We start from the raw sequence: 21,317 nt of genomic DNA, 5'->3' as shown, positions 1-21,317 counted from the left end.
CTTTGACTCAGGTCCAGAAGATGGAGAATCTCTTCTCTTTAAAGCCCGATGACTGATTTGAAAAGTCCAAGCCTACCACCATTTCAGCGAGCCATGCTCCTAAGTAAGTATTTGTAGGATGTCCACCTTAAATTGATTTCTAGGCAATAAATACTGCTGCTTTGCAAGGTGGGAGGACAACTAACTACTGAATAAATAGCTTCTGTGTCCTTCTGTCTGCAGTGCAAACCAGTCTCGCAGGTCTTCAAATTAAGTCAAATGCCACATTTTTAAAGGGTTCATGTAAAAGGAAGGCTGTGTCAATAAGTTCAGTAGATGCTGACTACACTTGCTGACAAGTGGGACAAGTACCTGAACTTTGAGGTGCTTGGCTTGGACGTTACATAGACCGTGGCAAGCAGAAACTAGGAATGGTACGCCAAAGGACTCCCCTTACTGACCCCTTTGTTGGGCAAACAGCAGGTGCTTGACAGCTTCTGCTCTTTTAAGGAAGGGGTCTTACCTCGCAGAGAGAAAGAAGATCCTTTGCCTGCCCAGTCACAGAATCATAGAGCTGGAAGGAACCCTGAGGAACATCTAAGTCCACTTCCCTGCAATGCAGGAATATAAAGCTATGCCATATGGGGATCGAACCTGCAGCCTTGGTGTTATCAGCACCATGCTCTAACCAACTGAGCTGTCCAGGTTACATATATTCATTTCAACAGACTGCAGCATGTAATGAATAAGAAACACTTGAGTCTCAGCTGCAGAGATCATTCATTGCTAACACTACAACTAGCTCCACAGAGGAGGAGGAGATAATGCAGCTGGGCCATTCCATTGTCACGGGTGGGACACTTGGACCATGTTTTTTGGTATTCACACATGTGTAACAATGTAAATATACATAAAAATTAACAACCAAAATTTAAACTATGTTCTTAATAAGATGCTGAACATTTTACTAATTTTTTATTTTTATAGATATTTTTGACAATTTTATTAAATGTTAAAGTATTGTCACGGGTGGGACAGAAAAGGACATGGAGCTTGAGATAAGTTTGATTTATGGAAAAACTCTGAGTTGGGAGGTGGATCAATGATAAACTCAGCATATCTGTTTAAATCAATGTTTATTGGTTACAACTATGCAATCAGAAATTAAGTTTAAGAAGTTTAACAATACAAAATTAAGGAAAAAATGCTGTCACGGGTGGGACAATCATCAAAAAACTTTTAACTTGAACACTTCTGTGAAGACTACGTGGGTGGACTTTTGAAAAGAAGGTCCATAAACTAAACTTATTTTGTCTTTAGCTTTAAAAAAAATGGTTAGACTGCACGTTTGGAATCTTCCTCACCAAAGTCCAGCACTCATCTAACATTCTTATCAGGCTCATTTTTCATGGAATGGCCCAGCTTGTCAATGTGTAACTTACCCTGTCTTCAGCCAACTGGCCTGGTTACCATTGGCAGTCAGGAAGGCCCTCCAGACGGTTGGTTCCCCCTGGCAACGTAGAAAAGATGCTCAGCTTTGGCAGCCTTGTTGGCTTCCTCTGCAGCCAGTATAGAAGCCGGTCGGGGTGGCAAACAGCACTTTTCTCCACTCCACCAGCCTGATATGCTTCTGCGAAAGCGCTGCCCCAACCATGGACCCAAAGGCACTCTGCTTGAGTGAAGATGATGCACTGGACTGGAGCTGCAGTATTTCCCTACAAGAGAAAATAAAAATTAAGGACTCATTTCCTTTGCTTCTGTCTGGTAAGGAGAAATGGAGAAAGATGCACTTGCAGCCTGCAGTTTTAAAAAATTAAATTCTTGTGACTAAAAGAAAGTTGTTATTAAAAAAAAAACAGGCTGGTGACCTCTGAAAGTTGAGTAACTAGATCAGCATTAACCTTATGGTCCAATAGGCTACTAGCTTACTAGAGGCCTCAGCCTCTGCATTTTTGCTTCGAAATCCTTTTGAGTTAAGGGGGAGTTATGCTGGCATAGGAGCACAACCTAATGTCCTGCACAGCAGGGACTGGTTAAACTCTCTTTTTACCACCCCCAGGCTTCTATTTTGAATTGCTTCTGAAAGCTTAAAAAAGCTCTGTAATCTGGAGGGAGGAAGTGCTGTCATTAGGTCTGTTGTACAGGTGGCCTCAGGTCAGGAATAGGCCTATAAAGAATGATGCACAGTTACACAAACAATGGGGAGAAAGAGTGTGTGTGTGTGTGTGTGCGCGCGCATGTTCCCTCATGTCCGTGCAGTGCATTTCAAAAAATAAAAAAATCTTCCTTTCTCAAGGAAGACTTCTCACAAACATGGCGTTGCCATGGTCCCATCTTTTGAGGTAATCCCCTGTGCAAAGCCACTATGAATCTTTGAAATGGCTGCCCAAGGAAAAGACCTTTCATTGCCTCTCCCCTCAGCAGTGGCCAACAGTCGGAGATGGCGGGAGTTGTGGGCAAACGACATCTCAAAGGTTGCAGGTCCCCCAACCTCACATTGGGCTTCTGCGTATCTATAAATTAGCAGGCAATCCGAAAAGGGCCTGTCTTATCTGCTTGCTCCTCCATGCTGGCCATTGAGCCGCGTGGAGTACCAGAAAGTCCTTCGGTCCTCTGGTTCTGAAGGCCAGGTGGTTTAACAGCTTGCATCCTGTTAGGTACAGTCATAGTTTTGCCTGTGAGGCTTTGGGAGTCTTTACCAAACGGCCCATCATCTTTCTACACAGCATTTCAACCTGATCTTTTGCGAACAGGTTTGCGTATGTCCTGGAGACATGGTGCAAACATGCCCTTCTGGCGATCCTTCCCGCCTTCATACACAGTACATTATCAGGATTAATACATAGGGATGCCATATGTCCAGAATTTCCCGGACATAGCCGGAATTTGTCTGCCGAAAATGGCGTCTGAGTGGCTAAAATCAGAAGTGTTGATCTTTTGACAATTAAAAAAAGGGGAACTTTTTTTGGGGGGGGGAGATTTTGAAAAAAAAAGTTGCACTACCTTTCACTTTTTGAAAGATGGCAACCCTATTAATATACTGTATACTTGAGCTGTTGGGTAGCCATGAAGTAGGTCAAAATATTTTCACTAATCTATTTGTAAAGGCATTTTTGCCACACTCGTGGAGAATAAACTTTCTGCAGATTTCCCCCTCCTACAGACACACAATTTAAGACATACTGCATTGCATGCTTCCTTTCAGATTATACATATAGTACATTCTGTGGAAGCCAGAAACAAATGTGTAATACTTTTTTTTGCAGAGGGGAGTGGATTTCCTTGGTAGAGATACAATCCGTGCTCTTAAAAGAAAAAAAAAGGTGCCTGTACTCAACCACAAAGCTGTTATAAGTCAGTGCCACACTTTTAACATTTGGAAAAAATGGTTCTGGATCGCGTAGCCTGGAGTACTCCAGAAAAAAGGACTGGATGCAATAATGTACCATTGAAACCTCCCTCGATGCTGCTAATATCTGCTATTTTCCTATATTCTTAAATCACTCCATACTAGTCTAAGCAGTATTCTGTTTCTAGGAGGGGAGCGGCCTTCACTAAAGAAAACATATATTTAGTTTTCTTTAGTGAGGGCTGCTTCCTTCTTAAAAACATACGGGTGTTAACATGAGCTCTGCAGTCTCTGCTACTTGAACACATTATCACAATTTAACCCCAAGCTAAGCTTTGTGGCTCTGTAAGGGGACGACAGAGGGCGAGATGGTTGGGCAGTGTTCTCGAAGCTACCAACATGAGTTTGACCAAACTGTGGGAGGCAGTGGAAGACGGGAGTGCCTGGCGTGATCTGGTTCATGGGGTCATGAAGAGTCGGACACGACTAAACAACAACAACAACAAATAAACTATGCTAACTACTAAGCACTCAGTCTATTTTCCATCATTTAGTCTGCTTTCATTGGAGAAGCACTAAATTCTAGCCCATCTAGTAAAAAAAATCTGTGTAGTTGCCATTTAGCTTTAGGAGATTTTGCAGGATTTTCTTCCATGTTTTCATATGGATTCAAGCTCTCTCTGTTGGGGGGGGGGGTATTCAGTGATTAATGCCAAATTCTAGAGGTTTTTCATGCTTGCAGAAAAACACAGGACCTCGTACACGCAGCTCTCTCCTCACAAGAACCCAACCGCCATTGCTTTGTGGCTCGGTGCTAGGCGATGTAGCTATGTGAAAAAATCACTTGCTTAAAAAAATCTGTTCCTGAATACCTTGGTTTACATGTTCATAATGCTGAGAATTTATACGAAAATTCTCAAAGGAAGCTGCAGCTTTCTGGCGAATTGCATAACGCAGCTGTGTAATTTTCACTTCAGATCTCATCAGGAGACAAGTCACAGATTCAAATTGTCATCGGTGCTGAAAAATGTGCTAAGGGAAGCAGTGGGCAATGCAGCTTCCAAAAGGTGCTGTGGATCTGTTTTCAGGATACAATCATCTTGCTGGTGAGCTAAGGATGCTTTTCCTTCTAATCTTTGTCCCTCGTGGAAAGTTGGGGGAAGAGAAAGAGTAAAAAGTTATCACACCACTAGGTGGCGCTGCATAGTTTGCTTTGCAAGGAGACCTGACCTCCATCTGCAAAGACTGGTGGTGTGTGGTTTTTCTCAGAATCCTGAGCTATGTTTGAATCTGTATCAAATGAGGCTATGGAGAATAATGTATCAAGGATTTCCGAGGAAACTTAGGCCCGTCATCATTTCGAGAAGGAAAATAGTCGTCGTGTTTTGCTGAACGCAAGTGAACTCTGGTCTCTTTAGTTTAATTAACACCTGTAAGCATATTAAGTTCAAAGATTGCTGCTGCGTCGACAGGCAGTAAAAATATCTTAATTTACTGCAAGGTGGCTGGGACTTGGAATCATAGAATTGGAAGGAACCCTGAGGAACATCTATACCAGGGGTCAGCAAACTTTTCCAGCAGGGGGCCGGTCCACTGTCCCTCAGACCTTGTGGGGGGCCGGACAATATTTTTTTTTGGGGGGGGGAATTGAACAAATTCCTATGCCCCACAAATAACCCAGAGATGCATTTTAAATAAAAGCACACATTCTACTCATGTAAAAACACTAGGCAGGCCCCACAATTAACCCAGAGGTGCATTTTAAATAAAAGGACACATTCTACTCATGTAAAAACACGCTGATTCCCAGACTGTCCGCAGGCTGGATTTAGAAGGTGATTGGGCCGCATCCGGCCCCCAGGGCTTAGTTTGGGGACCCCTGATCTATACCAATGCCCTACAATGCAGAAATATGCAGCTGCCCCGTACAGGGATCAAACCTGCAACCTTGGCGTCATCAGCACCATGCTGTAACCAACTAAGCCAGTGTTGGTCAAACTTGGCCCTCCAGCTGTTTTGGGACTACAACACCCATCATCCCTAGCTAACAGGACCAGTGGTCAGGGATGATGGGAATTGTAGTCTCCAAACATCAGGAGGGCCAAGTTTGGCTATCCCTGAACTAAGCTATCCAGATAGTTATGCCCTTGTTTTGTTTTGTTTTGTTTTGAATTAACGGGGGCAGTGAGAGACAGAAGCTTGCATTTTTGCAATAGCCGACGTTAAATTAACACGAGAGATATTTTCCTAATTCCAAAAGGACTCAAGTTCAGCTGTTTGCTGCCAGCTGTAATTTCTAAATAAGAATCATCTAATGAGTTTGGTCAGCAAATCCTCCTAGCTGTGTTTGTCTCGACTGAATTTCTTTCCAGACTGAGACAACTTCATTTTAGAGGACTCTGGGCCAGGAGATTCCAGCTTTGCTGAATCAGCTTTTACTTGGATGGTGCAAAGTCTATGCGTGCACTTACACACTGCCCTTAAACATGCTGAACTAGAAATAAGGCTGACTTTTGTTAGAAATTTCTCCCAGATTCTTAGGGTTAGGAGTTAAGGCCCCCGAGCCCAGCAAAGTTAGTTGGAATGGTCTTTGTGCTTATTTGTTTTGGGCAATGCAAGGAAACCTCGCCATGACCCAATTTACCGCTATTTGTTTCTCTAAAATGCAAGTACGTGATCCAACCAAACTAAAGCACTTCAGCTGCTATCCTTCCCTCACCTGGCAGCTGTTGTTGGCATCTGTCTGTTGCAAGAGACAATGGAGTGCACCTCTAGTGGTGAAGTCAAACCGCTGGGGAATCACGGCGCCTGCTGTGGCTGCAGAGACCTGCTGCCTCCTGTGTTGTTGTTGTTGCTGCTGCTGCACCGAAGAGACCTCTCTGGAGAGCAAACCTGTGTGTATGGAGTTCTTGGGCTGCCCAGATGACCAGACTTCAAAGGAAAGCAGAGCAATTCATTTGGCATCAGCTTAGCTGCAGGAGTTGCCGGAAGGAGGCATACAAGACACCATCCAACAGTCTTAGGGACTCCACTCCAGATTTGTGTAGAGTCTACTCCTTAGCCTTTTCTTCTTTATTTATTTAAACTTGTATACTGCCCTTCATCCAAAGATCGCAGGGCGGATCACAACATAAACATACAAAATGAAAACTCAAAATACTTAAATAAAGCAAAAGCAAAAGAAACCCAACAACCGCCCCTCCTATAGACACGTTTAAACAACTGTAGAATATTCATCAGCCAAATGCCTGGCTGAAGATAAACTTCTTCTGAATATTTGTGTTTCTATGCCCCTCTTAACTATAACAAAATGAATATTACTACCTGTTCCAGAGATACGTGTGAGATCTCATAACTAAGAAGCTGGCTGTTGCTGACAATGGAGCAGGAAATTCTGCTGCCACTCAAGTTACCTTTTAGCAGTATCATGGTTGACTACTTGTTTTCAAAAGCTGCATCCCGCTGCCGTTCCTTTGCTCCGTACAGTTTATGGCAGATCTTGGCATATCTCTATCAGCATACAACTCACATCCCGGCAACAGAGACTCTCCCACTTCCCCTGGATATTTAAAAGGTGCTCCAGCAGTAGAAACCCTTAGACAATTATTACTATTTTTTCAAATCAGCAAAACACAACCCTAGGTAAGAACCTGGAACCCCCTGGAATTTTGCTATCTCACGGTAGAGATTAGAGGTGGCGTGCAACTTTTGTAACATTAAAGGCTCCCCCCCCCCCGTATCCCCCCCCCAACCTTGGGCATCCTCTAAGACTGATACCTCCCTATTGTCTGGGGATGGTGTTGTTTTGGCTTCATGACAACCATCACTCGGAGAGTAAGCCCACTACATGCATATTGTGTGTCCTTTCCTGAGAGATACACCCCACCTTCTGCTTAGGAAGAGGCGGGCTTGATTTAAGATCTGAGCTAAGGATAATCTGTGAGCTGCAGAGCAATAGGTGCATCCTCTGATTACGCATGAAAGTAGGGAAAAGGGGGGGGGGGAGATAAAGCAATTGAGGAAACAGCAATACAGTGGAACCTCGGTTGTCAAACGTAATCCGTTACGGAAGACTGTTCGACTTCCGAAACGTTCAACATCCGGGGCGCAAAGGGCCGACTGCAATTCCCATTGGGAAATTTGAAAAACACGCAGTAGAAGCTGTTCAACTTCCAAGGCGCGTTCGAAAACGGAAGCAATTACTTCCGGGTTTTTGGCGTTCAAAAAACCGAAACGTTCGGCTTCCGAGACGCTCGAAAACCGAAGTACCACTATATCTCTTTATATGTGCTGGAAGCTGCCCAGAGTGGCTGGGGTATAAATAATAACACCATCCTTATTATTATATCATAATATTTTGCTCTTATAATTCTGCTCTGCCTCTCCCCACCCGTCCATTCCTGCATCTGTGGTATTAGTAATGAATTAAGAATTGCCATTTGCCTTCCTAATGCGGAGTAACGAAACAGCTGTCCCCGTTTGATGGGCACCGATAAGATTTCTGAAGGGATTTACAGACAGCTTGTTTAGCCGCCAGTGGAATGGCGCTAAGTGGGGCTCCTTAACAAATAGCTTGGGAGGTCTAGCGAGTGGGGAACCTCTACCTGCTGTCATTAATGCACTGTTTCCCTGGGATCTGTTGTCATGTTCGGCTGCTGCGCAAACAAATAATGGATTTAAAATGCCTCGCGCTCCACGATAAAAAGGCTGAAAGCATAAAAGCCACTAATTAGAATAATTTGCCAGGTTTAACATGCTGCGGTATTTATATAAACAGACAATTGAAATCTCCATCTTACAAGAGGATTAGTTTCTAAATATTGGAGGCCTTTTCTTCCCTCAACCCCCACCGCACAGAGCTTATTGTTAAGATTTTTTTAAAAACTTACCTCGTAGGGTAGAAAGTAACGCTCTATGAATCCAAACGATAGTGAGAGCAGTTCTGGAAATGTTGTGCATATAGGGGAGTCACAGAGGAGTCAACAATGTCCTCTGGCAAGCAAATCCCTCCATCTGACAACACCTGTTGTTTGAAACAGGTAGTCATTTGCATTCATGGCTGAACAATCTGAAGAAATTTCTAGGCGCACCACAGCTCTGGTCTCTACTGGACTTAGAAATGAGCCTCAAGTTATTTATATTTTAGTAACCTCCATGTTGGGGGCAGTGGGTGGCGCTGTGGGTTAAACCACAGAGCCTAGGGCTGGCTGATCAGAAGGTCGGTGGTTCGAATCCCCACGACGGGGTGAGCTCCCGTTGCTCGGTACCAGGTCCTGCCCACCTAGCAGTTCAAAAGCACGTCAAAGTGCAAGTAGATAAATAGGTACCGCTCTGGCGGGAAGGTAAATGGTGTTTCCGTGCGCTGCTCTGGTTTGCCAGAAGCGGCTTAGTCATGCTGGCCACATGACCCGGAAGCTGTACGCCGGCTCCCTCGGCCAGTAATGCAAGATGAGCACCACAACCCCAGAGTCGGACATGACTGGACCTAATGGTCAGGGGTCCCTTTACCTTTAACCTCCATGTTAGACTACTGTAATGTGTTATTTATGGGGCTGCCATGGTAACTGACATTAGTTTTAAAACTAGCACTGCTAACTGGGACCAGAAGATGGGAGTATAGTTGTACCTTGGTTCTCAAACTTAATCTGTTCCGGAAGTCCATTCCAAAACCAAAGCGTTCCGAAACCAAGGCACACTTTCCCATAGAAAGTAATGCAAAACGGATTAATCCGTTCCAGACTTTTGAAAATAACCCCTAAAACAGCAATTTAACATGACTTTTACTATCTAACGAGACCACTGATCCACAAAATGAAAGCAATAAACAATGTATTGCAGTCACACAATCAATCGACCAGTAGCTGAGCCGGGTTCCACGCAGTCACAAAAACAAAACAAAAAGAGCCACAAAAACAGAAACGCAAAATAAATAGCAAAAACACACAGACTTCCGCGTAACACTCAAATCGGAAGCGTAACACTCAAAAGAGAGCACATTCGACTCCCGGAAAAAGTTTGCAAACCGGAACACTTACTTGCGGGTTTGCAGTGTTTGGGTTCCAAGTTGTTTGAGTACCAAGACATTTGAGAACCAAGGTACTACTGTATATATTGTCAGTGCTTCATTCAACAGCGGCACTATTGCCTGGTCCATTTCTAGATACACTTCAAGGTCAAAGTAAACATACTCTTCATTTTTGCTGCTTATTAAAAAGATGAAACAGCCAGCACAGCAGGATGGGGTGAGCATTATTGGAATCATGGCTTGTGGGGAGCTTAACCCTTTGCCTCTGTTGTGGCCTGAATCATAAAAAGTGCTTTTATAAATACTAAATAGCAGGCACCTTTCCATGCTAACAAGGGCCTCCCAAATGCAATTTAAAATGCCTTTGGGAAGAAGGGCAAGGTAGACATATAATAAATCTATAATATTAATGCTAAAACTAATAAATAATAATGCCAAAGGAGTGGACAGACTTCTGGCTTGTCAAATCTACTGAGTTTTTAAGAAACAGGTGTCCCCATTCCAAGCTACACAGCAAAGATGACATCTAGTTTTGTCTCTTAAAAGTGCTAATGCTTATTTAAGAAGAGGATATCGTAAAAAGCAACCCAAAACTGTTTCTTTATGCAACAACAGGGGCGAGGATAATGTTAGCCCAGGTCTGGAAACAACAATACCAAACAAATACCAACGGTGGAGGAATGGCGACAGAAAATGATTGAATATATGGAGATAGCTAACTTAACAGCAAAAATTCGACAACAGGGCAACGAAACCTGTCAAAATGAATGGGGGAAATTTTTTGGAGTATGTTAACAAGATAAGTGGATTGTAAAACACCTGCAGAAAGAAGTAGACCACATAACAGAATTGAAAAAATAACTTATTGAAAAAACAATAGCAAGGTAATAGAAATGCAATATACAATTAATATGAATAAGCAAATATGGTTAATACTGTTAAAAATCAATAATTGTATAAACAAAAGATTGTATATTTGGATTTACTCTATGTGTATTTTATAATTTTACAATATACGGAAAGAAGAGATAAGCTGTAATGAATGGAAAAGGACGATGCGTAAAAGAAAGCGTTGATATAAAGAAGACAGAAGAAGGAAGAATGGAAGTCAACTCTAAGGAGTACAAGAAATATGTAAAATGACATTGTAATCTGTAATATAGTAAATTTATGGAAATTAATAAAGATCATATAAAAAAAGAAGTCCTTCGTTGCCTGAGGGTGGCTGAAGGATTGATTTTCCTCCACCTCAGCCTAACCCTCCAACAAGATATCGGTACCTTCCGAAAGTCTCCTCCAAGTACACCTCAGGTGAGCTACAACAGGTGGCAAATGTCTATAAGGCCTCCTTAGCAATGGAATTCCTTTCACAGAACACACAGGTAAACAGTTGCATCCTACTGATTTAAGCCGGATACTTAAAAAGCATACCAATTTATCTGACGGGTTGATTAGGCAAAGATGGCCTTTGCTTACAGTTTGCAGGGATTGTTCTGTGCCAAGGCATTTGTAAGCATGTGCAGTCAAACCTCAGTTGTCGAACGTAATCCGTTCCAGAGGACCATTCAGTTTCCAAAACGTTTGACAACGGAGATTGCAAGAGCTTCTTGCACTCAAGCGGAAGCAGCGTCTGACGTTCGGGTTCCGAAAAACATTCGAAATCTGGAGCATTTACTTCCGGGTTTTCGGCGTTTGGGGGCCAAAACGTACGGTAACAGAGGCGTTTGGGGACCGAAGTTTGACTGTATTTGGAAGCCAAATAACTAACAATGCCATCCTTCATGCATCAGCCCCACTGAGTTCATAGAGACCTACACCCAAGTAAGTGTGCATACGATTGCAGCCTAAATTCCATAGAAATAGCACAGAACCTGTTATGCAAGGTGTGACGAACCTCCCTGCCAACTACCCCTCTGTTACTAAGTGTATTATTTCTGAGGTGTTCCGGGTCACTTTTTCTATTCACCCCACCTCGATGCCTTGAGGTCCGTCTGTTTGGATAATCCCCTTTTATTATAACTAGGGGTAACTTAGTAACGGGGTTCTCTTATCCAGCTGTCGTGGCCTGTTATATATATATATATATTGCTCTGGGCTCCTGGGTTAAGATTACCTCTCAGCTCTATCAGTTCCGGGTCTTTCTCTCATTAGATTCCCCCCACTGCATCAGTTAGCTAAACCCTTTTAGTAACTGTGTAGCCTTACCAAGGTTTCTGCCCCTTTGCTCCTCCTGAGTGAAACTCCAAGACACAAACTATCACCCTGCAGGTCAGTTTTGTCTTTTCCCTGAGTTCACCTCCTCATGAGCATCCGTATATCGCTGGACCAAATAAATGCCTCTTTTCTCTTGGCTCAACAAAAACCAGTCTTTATTTATTTCAGAACATCGTGTTTCAAGTACTTCAATAGTTCAGCAGCTTAGCTACATCTAAAGTATAAACTCTTTCAGTATAACCGACTGATCTTCATCCTATCCTAGCCTAACCACCACTATCCTGGCCCACACCCCTCTTCACACCCTCCCTCTTCTCAACTGCCAAAACTGCAGTACCCTCCATTTAAACCGGGGATCGCCCCGCCCCCAAAGGATGAACTGTCTGTCAAGACAGAGGTGGCTTAACTCTTTCTGCGCTGGGATGTCATACCTCCTCCACCCTAGGGCCAATCCGTCACACAAGGCTTCCCTGACTTGGTGCCCTTCAGACTACAACTCCCATCAGCCCCTTTGTAGGATTGAATTTAGCCACACCAGGAGAGAATATATCATCTAGTGTTATTATCCTTCCTTGCTCATTTTGGTGAGTTCAGCAGAGTACCATCCTTTGCAGCTTAAGTTTGGAAGCTAAGACAAGGTTGTTTTAACCTTCTAGAAACAATAAACCAGAATTTAAGGCAGACTGGATTTTCCCTGTTATTGCACCTTTTCTCCCCCTTAAAATGACAACCACACACATTGTTTTGTGAATAAATAAAAGTAGAATTTACTTACATAATGGGATTTGTAGTCCAAAACAACATTTGGAGGGCACCAGGTTAGGAAAGACCGAGTTACGCAGCTCTCTTCTACACAGAAACCATTCTAACCAGAAATATATTCAAGATGAAATTTTGATATAGCCTTGGTCTTATCCCTAAGAAAACATTCATTACATAACTGAAAACAGCAGAACAATGGGCCATTGTTCAGAACAGCCCCATCCTTAACTCTCCCTGTGCAACTATGTTATTTCTTTTTTTAAAAAATTACCTTTTTTCCTTTTGTCTTATCAATTATGTGCAGCACAATATTTAATATTATTAATAATAAAACATTCAACAAGCATGCTTAGTAATTAATTGGAAGAGCTTAGGAATAAAATTAATTGTGCAATTAATGTATGCCAAGCTGAATGTTTTGCATAAATTAATGGCACAATTAATTTTTTCCTACCCTTATCCAATTAATTACTACTGTGTACTCACAGAAGGGTTTGTTATTAATTTTATTAAATATTGTGTAGCTCCTTGCTGATGACATAAAAGGGAAGCCGCTATTGTCCCGTAGAACCACATATCCTGCAGAACCACTTAATATCACCTATTATGTTTCGTCAAAAATGGCAATAGAAATTAACTTTTTGAAATGCAATTGCCTTTAAAAGCAGCTGCTTTGCCCAGCCTATTTTTCTCTTAACTGTAGAGAATGAGTCATCATTCGCATATATTATTTTGCTATATTAAAATGTTTTTATTTATGCAAATTAAGGCGTTTAATGGCTTTACAGTCCCATGGTCCCTAACATGAAAGGATGGGTGAAATGTTTTGCTTTCGTTGTAGCCCAGTTACAAGAGAGCAGGTGCTTGGAAGAGGGGTAGGTGCCGGATTTGCATACTACCAGACGAGTTACTCTGCAAATCTAGGCATTCGTATGGGACCATTGTTATACAAGCTCGAAAGATAATTGGGTAAAGATAATGTTACAGGACCACAGAGTTACTTAGGACAATGCATCTGTGCAGTCAGTATTGCCTGTGATGGTTGATGTTTCGTCAGCGAGAGAAGACGATACAGGAACTTCTCTCTGCCTTTGAAATATGATGCCTGTCAGAGTTCAGAAAGGGAGCACACTGCCAACTAGCGAGAGGGGCAGGGAAACAACTTGAAGCCCACATTTGCAGTTTGGAAAGAGAGTTTGGATCGGCGGAAGCGGAAGCACATTGTGCTGGCAGAGGATGGGGGACACATTCTGGGAATCTGATGCAGCTCTGGCAGATTTGCAGGGTCCTTTAAAGGTAAAGGGACTCCTGACCGTTAGGTCCAGTCGCGGACGACTCTGGGGTTGCGGGGCTCTTCTCGCTTTATTGGCCGAGGGAGCTGGCGTACAGCTTCCGGGTCATGTGGCCAGCATGACTAAGCTGCTTCTGCCGAACCAGAGCAACGCACAGAAACGCCGTTTACCTTCCCGCCGGAGTGGTACTTATTTATCTGCTTGCACTTCGTGCTTTTGAACTGCTAGGTTGGCAGGAGCTGGGGCCAAACAACGGGAGCTCACGCTGTTGCGGGGATTCAAAGTGCTGAACATCTGATCAGGAAGCCCTAGGCCAGTGGTGGTGAACCTATGGCATGGGTGCCAGAGTGGCACGCGCCATCACGCCAGCAGTGCCGTTGTTTGGGGTTTTCAAATTGGCCAGCAGCTTCCCCTCACGCCTCCTTATGAGTAAACCTGGCCGGCAGCAGCTTAGAGGTAGTTTATCTCCCCAAAGCAGCTATATTCCTGCCTCCCCGCCCCCCACCATTGGTGGGATTTTTTTACAGCCAGCAGGCTGTAGTCCATGTGATTGGTGGTTTTGTCAAGGGTTTTCGTTGATTGGTTGCTGCCTGCGATTCTTGAGACTATGTGTTGTTTCTGCTCCTTGTGCCATAGGAAGCGTTTATAAGGCGTGTGAGTGTTTTTCTCCCCCCACAAAAAAAACTACTGTGTTCCAAGCCCCCCCTCAACAACTCAGGGCAGCCCCCCCCCACTCATTTTATTACAGTATATTAATTATTATCCCATATTAAATTGCCGTGTTGGCACTTTGCAATAAATTAGTAGATTTTGGGTTGCAGTTTGGGCACTCGGTCTCCAAAAGGTTCGCCACCACTGCCCTAGGCTCTGTGGTTTAGACCACAGCACCACCTGCGTCCCTTAGCCATGCCTATTTGCTTCCAGTATGCACTGATTGGTCATTTGTAACTGAAAGAGGTATTACAAAGACACCCAACGTCTCCACTGCAACTGGAGCTAAACCCCTTTAGCTCCTGGACTTTCCTGTGTAACAATACGTACTGAACCCCAACTAATTGAAGACAACCTGCTGCTTGTCTCATGCACTTTGTATGAGCCTTCCAGGTGGAATCAGAGAATTGTAGAGTTGGAAGGGAACACGATGGTCATCCAACCTCCTGAAAATGCAGGAAACGCCATGGTGCATCTGCAGTAGCCCAACCAGACGCCTTCATCTGCCCCAGCTGCAACTAAACTTGTCTCTACAGCCACAACAGGAGCTGCAACCTTCCAACAATCTGACCCCACCCACCAAAGATGCACTCCTCCATTGTGTCCCGAGACAGACAGATGCCAACAAAAAAACGTCCCACCATCAGACTGCTGAAGTTTCTTTCACCACAGGCTCCAACCGAGCATCTCTGAACATGAGTTGGCAGGGGTTCCTCCATGACATCATGAGTTTTCCATGCGTGTACCTACTTAAACATGTTTTGTTAAATCGCCTGAATCAACCAGTTGCTTGGATCTTTTTCCAAAGCTGCATTATGTCAGAAGGTTTGCCAGGTCTCTTAACTGCCCTCCAGCTGCAGGATTGCGAAATTATTATGCAGAATGTACCCAAGAGGAACACCCAAACAGACAGGCCTCTTCTGCACGAAACCATTTGAGGTTTATTTCAAAACCTACGGTCAGGCTTCTTAGGAGCAACCAAACTGTCCTGAAACCCTGGCTTACCTGGTGGGAAGTCAGTAGGTCAAGTCCCCAGCCCAGGGTCAAGCCATTCTCCAAAGTCTAGTCCTGCAGAGATCCTAGAGCATCCAAGCTGAGGCCCATCAACTTGGGCATTTGAGCAAACACAGTCCCTCAGCTCTGCTTCCCTGTTGGGCTTTGCAGGCTGATTGCAGCACCTGGGCCTGATGAGGCAGGTGACCTTCACCTGCTCCAAGTCTACTCCAACTGAGGAATCATAACCCTCCTCCCAGAGATAGCAAGCCCCACCTGGCCAGCTAGGGAGATGGGCTGTGGGCCTTTGTCTGCCTCAACCTCCTAGAGCACCCCTCCCACTGCTCCCCATGCCTCTGAGCCTGTTGTGTTTGTAGAAATAGGAGCCCCTCTGACCCTAGTGGTGGGTCCTGCTGTTCTGGTTCCTATGCACTGAACCCCATCCCTTTACCATCCTCTGTCTCCCTGTGAGTACTTCCTACACCAGGCACCCCCAAACTCGGCCCTCCAGATGTTTTGAGACTACAATTCCCATCATCCCTGACCACTGGTCCTATTAGCTAGGGATGATGGGAGTTGCAGTCCCAAAACATCTGGAGGGCAGAGTTTGGGGGTGCCTGTCCTACACCAACCTCTCCTTCCCCATCCCCAGCTTGCCCCGGTGTGTCCCAGTTCCAGCTACACTCCTCGCCGAGATCCTCTTCGTCCTCCCCGTTGTCCTGACAAAAGCTAGCAAGCTCTTGAGACCACAGAACTCTTCATGTGGCCGGATGACAACCTGAGGGTAGGGTAGGGGGAGAGATAAAGTGAGGGGGGGGGAATCTGATTTGGTGTTGAAAACAGAAATCGTACGATACAATCTCGATTAGATTAGGCCAGGAGTGAGCAACTGAAATAATCCCTGACCGTTGGGAATGTGGGCAAGACCTGATGGAAGCTGAAGTCCAATGACTTCTAGAGAACATCATGTTGGCTATCCCTCAACTAGGTGAGGCAGATCTTAGGTTGCCCCTGATCCTGCAGGGATGGTACACTTAATTTTTTTTATATATAAAAGTTAAAATGCAACCTTTTTCATCCAGCTATAAACAAAGCTCGCGGGTTGTTTGTGAGGCAGAGAACAAAAATTCAGTGAAATGTGGTTGTTTTTATATGAACCAAGCTAGAGCTTAACGGAAATGTCACTATTGGGGGCATGTAGTGGTGGCGAGAATGATTTTTCAGCAGCAAACATGCATGCCCTAATCCGGATCAATATACAAATCCAAGATGATGCACCAAGTAGAAATTCAATAGAGCCCAAATTGAGCAGCATGGCTTAGTGGTTGGAGGGCACAGAAAGTATCACCCCATTTTGGGGGGATAGAAAAAGCTTCCCTAGTTTGAGTCTGTCTGTCTGTCTGTCTGTCTGTCTGTCTCTCTCATAATGTGAATAGAGTCTTCTCCAATACCCACAGAAAACAGAGGAAGCAGATAGGACAGGTACTCCAAAATAAACCCATTTTCTGAATCGTTTGATGTACAAATCTGGTCTTGTGTACAAAAATAATAATAATGCTTTCTTCTTCATAGCCACAAATGGGATGATTGCCACACCCTGGAGAGACAGTTTACAGTTAGAAAACAGTTGAATGAATATATTATTGCATGTTTACAAGCGCAGACCTGCAAACATTTTAACAGAACTTATTATTCCATCTTTACATTGCGTATGTTCTGTTCCCACTGAACCAAAAACTCCCACAAATTTATCATACTTGCTGGGTGCATCAGCCAATAGGCTCCCACACCAGGGGTGTGTGTTTGTGCGTGCGTGCGTATGTGTGCATACACACACACATACAAGGAGAAAGATGCATATAATTCAACTGTGCTTCGTTATATAAAGAGACAGAGGAGAGTGAGGCAATCGAGACTTGGAAGCGTTGTATGAAGCTAATCAATTTTATTATCTAACATCCCTCTGTTTAGATAGTTCACATAGAAGGTGGATACAGATGGAGAATAAATTGACAGGAGGACTCCCAGTGTGCTAAGTAAGACATCTGCTACACAGCAAATGCAGAAAATGACAGAGAATCGATTTACAAAAATGTTGGTGAAATGCTGGAAACACAGAGGAGTCCAGAACTGTGACCAATTCTAGGCAATATCACTTGGATACAGTAGAAGCAGGCACACAACTTTTTTGTGCATCCTAAAATAGTGATCAAGCCCACAAAACAGTGGACCGCTTTTGGATCACATTTTTTTTCTGAAATCAAAGGGTATGATTTCCAAACTGTATACTGTATTTGTTGTTGTTCAGTCGTTCAGTCATGTCCGACTCTTCGTGACCCCATAGACCAGAGCACGCCAGGCACTGTATTACTGTATTAATATACTGTATTAATATACTGTATTACTGGACAGCAATTTGGGGTGCGCCATGGTCTTAAATGGTATGGGAGTGTGATTGGGAACAGGAGTAATTGGGGTATATAAACTGAGGAAGTTCACCCAGTTAATTTGTGGAATAAATCAGTTGTATAAACAGCATCAACCCCGGTCCAATAATCTATGCTAAAGATAACACATATACCATATAGTTGTATTTAATGAGTTCCAATGCTATACTTTTATGCTGGAGAACTTGGTACCTATCACCATATGTGGTGGTCCTGCCCATAGGCTCAACATTTCTGGAATTGTGCATTTGGTGAAAACTAGGAGGTTATACAGTACAGTGGTACCTCGGGTTAAGAACTTAATTCGTTCTGGAGGTCCGTTCTTAACCTGAAACTGTTCTTAACCTGAAGCACCACTTTAGCTAATGGGGCCTCCCGCTGCCGCCGCGCCACCAGAGCACGATTTCCGTTCTTATCCTGAAGCAAAGTTCTTAAACTGAAGCGTTATTTCTGGGTTAGCGGAGTCTGTAACCTGAAGCGTCTGTAACCTGAGGTACCACTGTACTGTATAGCAGTCTGTGGACAAAAACCCACAGCTACCGGTAGCCTTGATGGACCTCAACTCAACCCCAAACTCAGAAACGAATAGCAAAGCTTTTTGCTGATGACAAGTTGGAATAAAAATGACTGAAGGAACTGAAGAGGGGGACTCTGGAATATTGGTGCCACCAAGTATGGTACATAGCATTAACAGAGAGATTAATGCAAAAACTAAAGGCTCTAAAACGATTCTCAAAACCAGGTAGAGTTGCTAGAGGGTGGTCAGATTTTATTAGTTTTGCTAACATAAAAAGACGGCAACAGAGATCCCCAACCACTTTAGGCAAGGTCCTGAAAATCATAAAATTCCACTGATCCTGATATGTATTGCTCTTGCCATGTAAATTAGTTAATGTAAACTGCCCTTTTGACAAGCTATCGGATTTATGTTATTATTATTATTAACACCTTGATTATATGTCTGCTCAAGGTGATTGGATTAATGTTGAAGTGGGATCGGTATGATTTTTCCTTACTTGGCTTCATTCCTTATATCTGTACAGTACCTGTTTGGAAATATAAAGTTAAAATTAATCACAAAAAGGGACAAAAGGACAAACTATGCAACGTGTATCATGTCTAGTTTGGCTCCCATTGGGCAACACAATAAAAATAAGCGACCAGTTGAAATTCAAGATATTTGATTAACCCAAGTCGCTAAGTCACTTCAGACACAGTTAACATCAGTGGAATCACATAAATTCTCTATAGAAGTTGATCATTCTGTCTAGGTGAGTTAACTGGCTAACCAAGTCAGGGCACTTTCTTAACTGGTATCTTCAGTACAGACATTTAAAGCAGTACTTAAGTTATGGGGAAAAAGAGGTGTTGATTGCTGATATTTGTTTTATTTATTTCTTAAATTTCTATACCACACTTCATCTGCGGAATATGAAAATCATGCCTTTGAAGCCAAAAGCTTTTCCCGCTCTTACCAGACACACAGTGGTTGACTGAAATTTTCCACCAATGTGGAAAAGGTACTCTGTGCATGTTCAGGGACACAGTTCTTTCCAGCCAGCTGCAGGTTGCTGAAAAGTAAGTGATCTTATCTGGAAAATATTTTATGATTTTTTTTGGGGGGGGTTAGTAAACCACGGCTTCAACATCCATTTTACTATCATCTTTCCCAAAGATAAATTCTACCGGAGGTTCTCATTTCCAATTATGCTAAAGACAACTTTAATTACAAACAGAAGCCTGCTGAGTGGGAAAGCATTAGTTTAAAAAGGCATCATTTCAGTATTAAATTTGTTAAGCGTTTAATTAATCAGAGATTTCACTGCCAATTCTACTGATTAATTGAGCTGCCACTCAAGCTGCTGATTGTTCCAATTATGAAGCCTGTTTTACTTAAGAAAGTTGATGTTAATACAATTAAAGAGAAGAGTACAATTGCTTGGAACCGTGATACCTTTATGGTATGCAGCCATCACCTTTATGGATCAATACCCCATACCTGATGAGCCACAACTTGATGTCTGCAACCTTGCAAGTTATTCCAACAATTCCCAACCCCTATGCATGCATATTATAATTCTTTTTTTAAAAAAAATAAATAAAAAAGAGACCGCCATCACTTAAAAAACTAGCAACCACTTATATAGCAGTCTCTGAAAATATAACACTTGACAACAAGCCGATCATTCTCACTCACGAACTTACAGAGCAAGCAGAAACACAAGTGTTCTGTCCAGGCATTTTTCAGTTAGCAGAATACCGGACTTGCATACTGAACAAATTCAGTAGTCCCAGCGAGTCTTTGAAGTTCAGCTCATTATACAACTCACCAATAGCCTTGTATGCCATCAATAGGCTTTGGAGAAGAAGGCGACCACAATTCCATCAACGCTGCTGGAATTGTGTTTTGTGGCAAACAACAACAACAAAAAGACCCACCCCACCCCCCTCATTCCTCCTCACTCCTGAAGATACTACCGTTTCTTGAACTCTTTACGAGCTGCCCAGAGAACTCATTTTATGGGGCAGCTATTAAATAAACAAATAAAGTAAGAAAACATCTTGCCTGGTGAGGTCTGAGGAGCTCAGAAGCTTCTTCACAACATTCTGGCACTTTGATTCTAATAAATGTATTGGGATATTGTTCCTCTGGGCTTTTTGCCCTCCCCCTATTGACCAACTCGCCTTCCTTTAACTCACCAGGAACGACTCCCTCGTTCTGTTAGAATGGCAATGGCACCCAACTGCGAGCGGCCAAAACTGAGTTCCGACATGTTCCGGCTGAAAAAAAGAAGTATTAGGAGGAGGGGTTTGGATTTTTGGCATGGGGGAATATTTTGGGATAAGCGAAGCCTTTGGAGAATAGATGGCCTCCACTTGAACCAGGGTAAGAACCAGACTGTTTGTTCTTCAAATCAATACGGTGGCAAAGTAGCTTTTTTAATTGATTATGGGGGGGGGGTAGGGTGGAGTTGACAGGATTTGAGGAGGGTCCAGTTCAAAACCAACCTCCCCCTTGGGATGAATATGGGGGAGAAATGATGAAAAAATAACTAGGGGCGGTGTAGGACGTGGGTGGCACTGTGGGTTAAACCACAGAGCCTAGGGCTTGCTGATCAGAAGGTCGGCGGTTCGAATCCCTGCAACGGGGTGAGCTCCCGTTGTTCGGTCCCTGCTCCTGCCAACCTAGCAGTTCGAAAGCACGCCAAAGTGCAAGTAGATAAATAGGTACCACTCTGGTGGGAAGGCAAACGGCGTTTCTGTGCACTGATCTGGTTCACCAGAAGCGGCTTAGTCATGCTGGCCACATGACCCGGAAGCTGTACGCCGGCTCCCTGGGCCAGTAAAGCGAGATTAGCACCGCAACCCCAGAGTCGTCCGCGACTGGACCTAATGCTCAGGGTTCCCCTTTACCTTTAAGAACTAGGCATTGAGAGTAAAGGGGCACAGGATAACGATTCAGAGAGCAAAGACATTGGAAGAGAGACACTGTATACAAGGGTTTCTATGCTAATGCTAGAAGTCTCTTGAGCCAAGATGGGTGG

This window comes from Lacerta agilis, chromosome 1 (assembly GCF_009819535.1).
Source record: "Lacerta agilis isolate rLacAgi1 chromosome 1, rLacAgi1.pri, whole genome shotgun sequence".
Classification (NCBI taxonomy): domain Eukaryota; kingdom Metazoa; phylum Chordata; class Lepidosauria; order Squamata; family Lacertidae; genus Lacerta; species Lacerta agilis.
The sequence above is the reverse complement of the archived record's forward strand: the minus strand, read 5'-3'. Positions refer to the sequence as shown.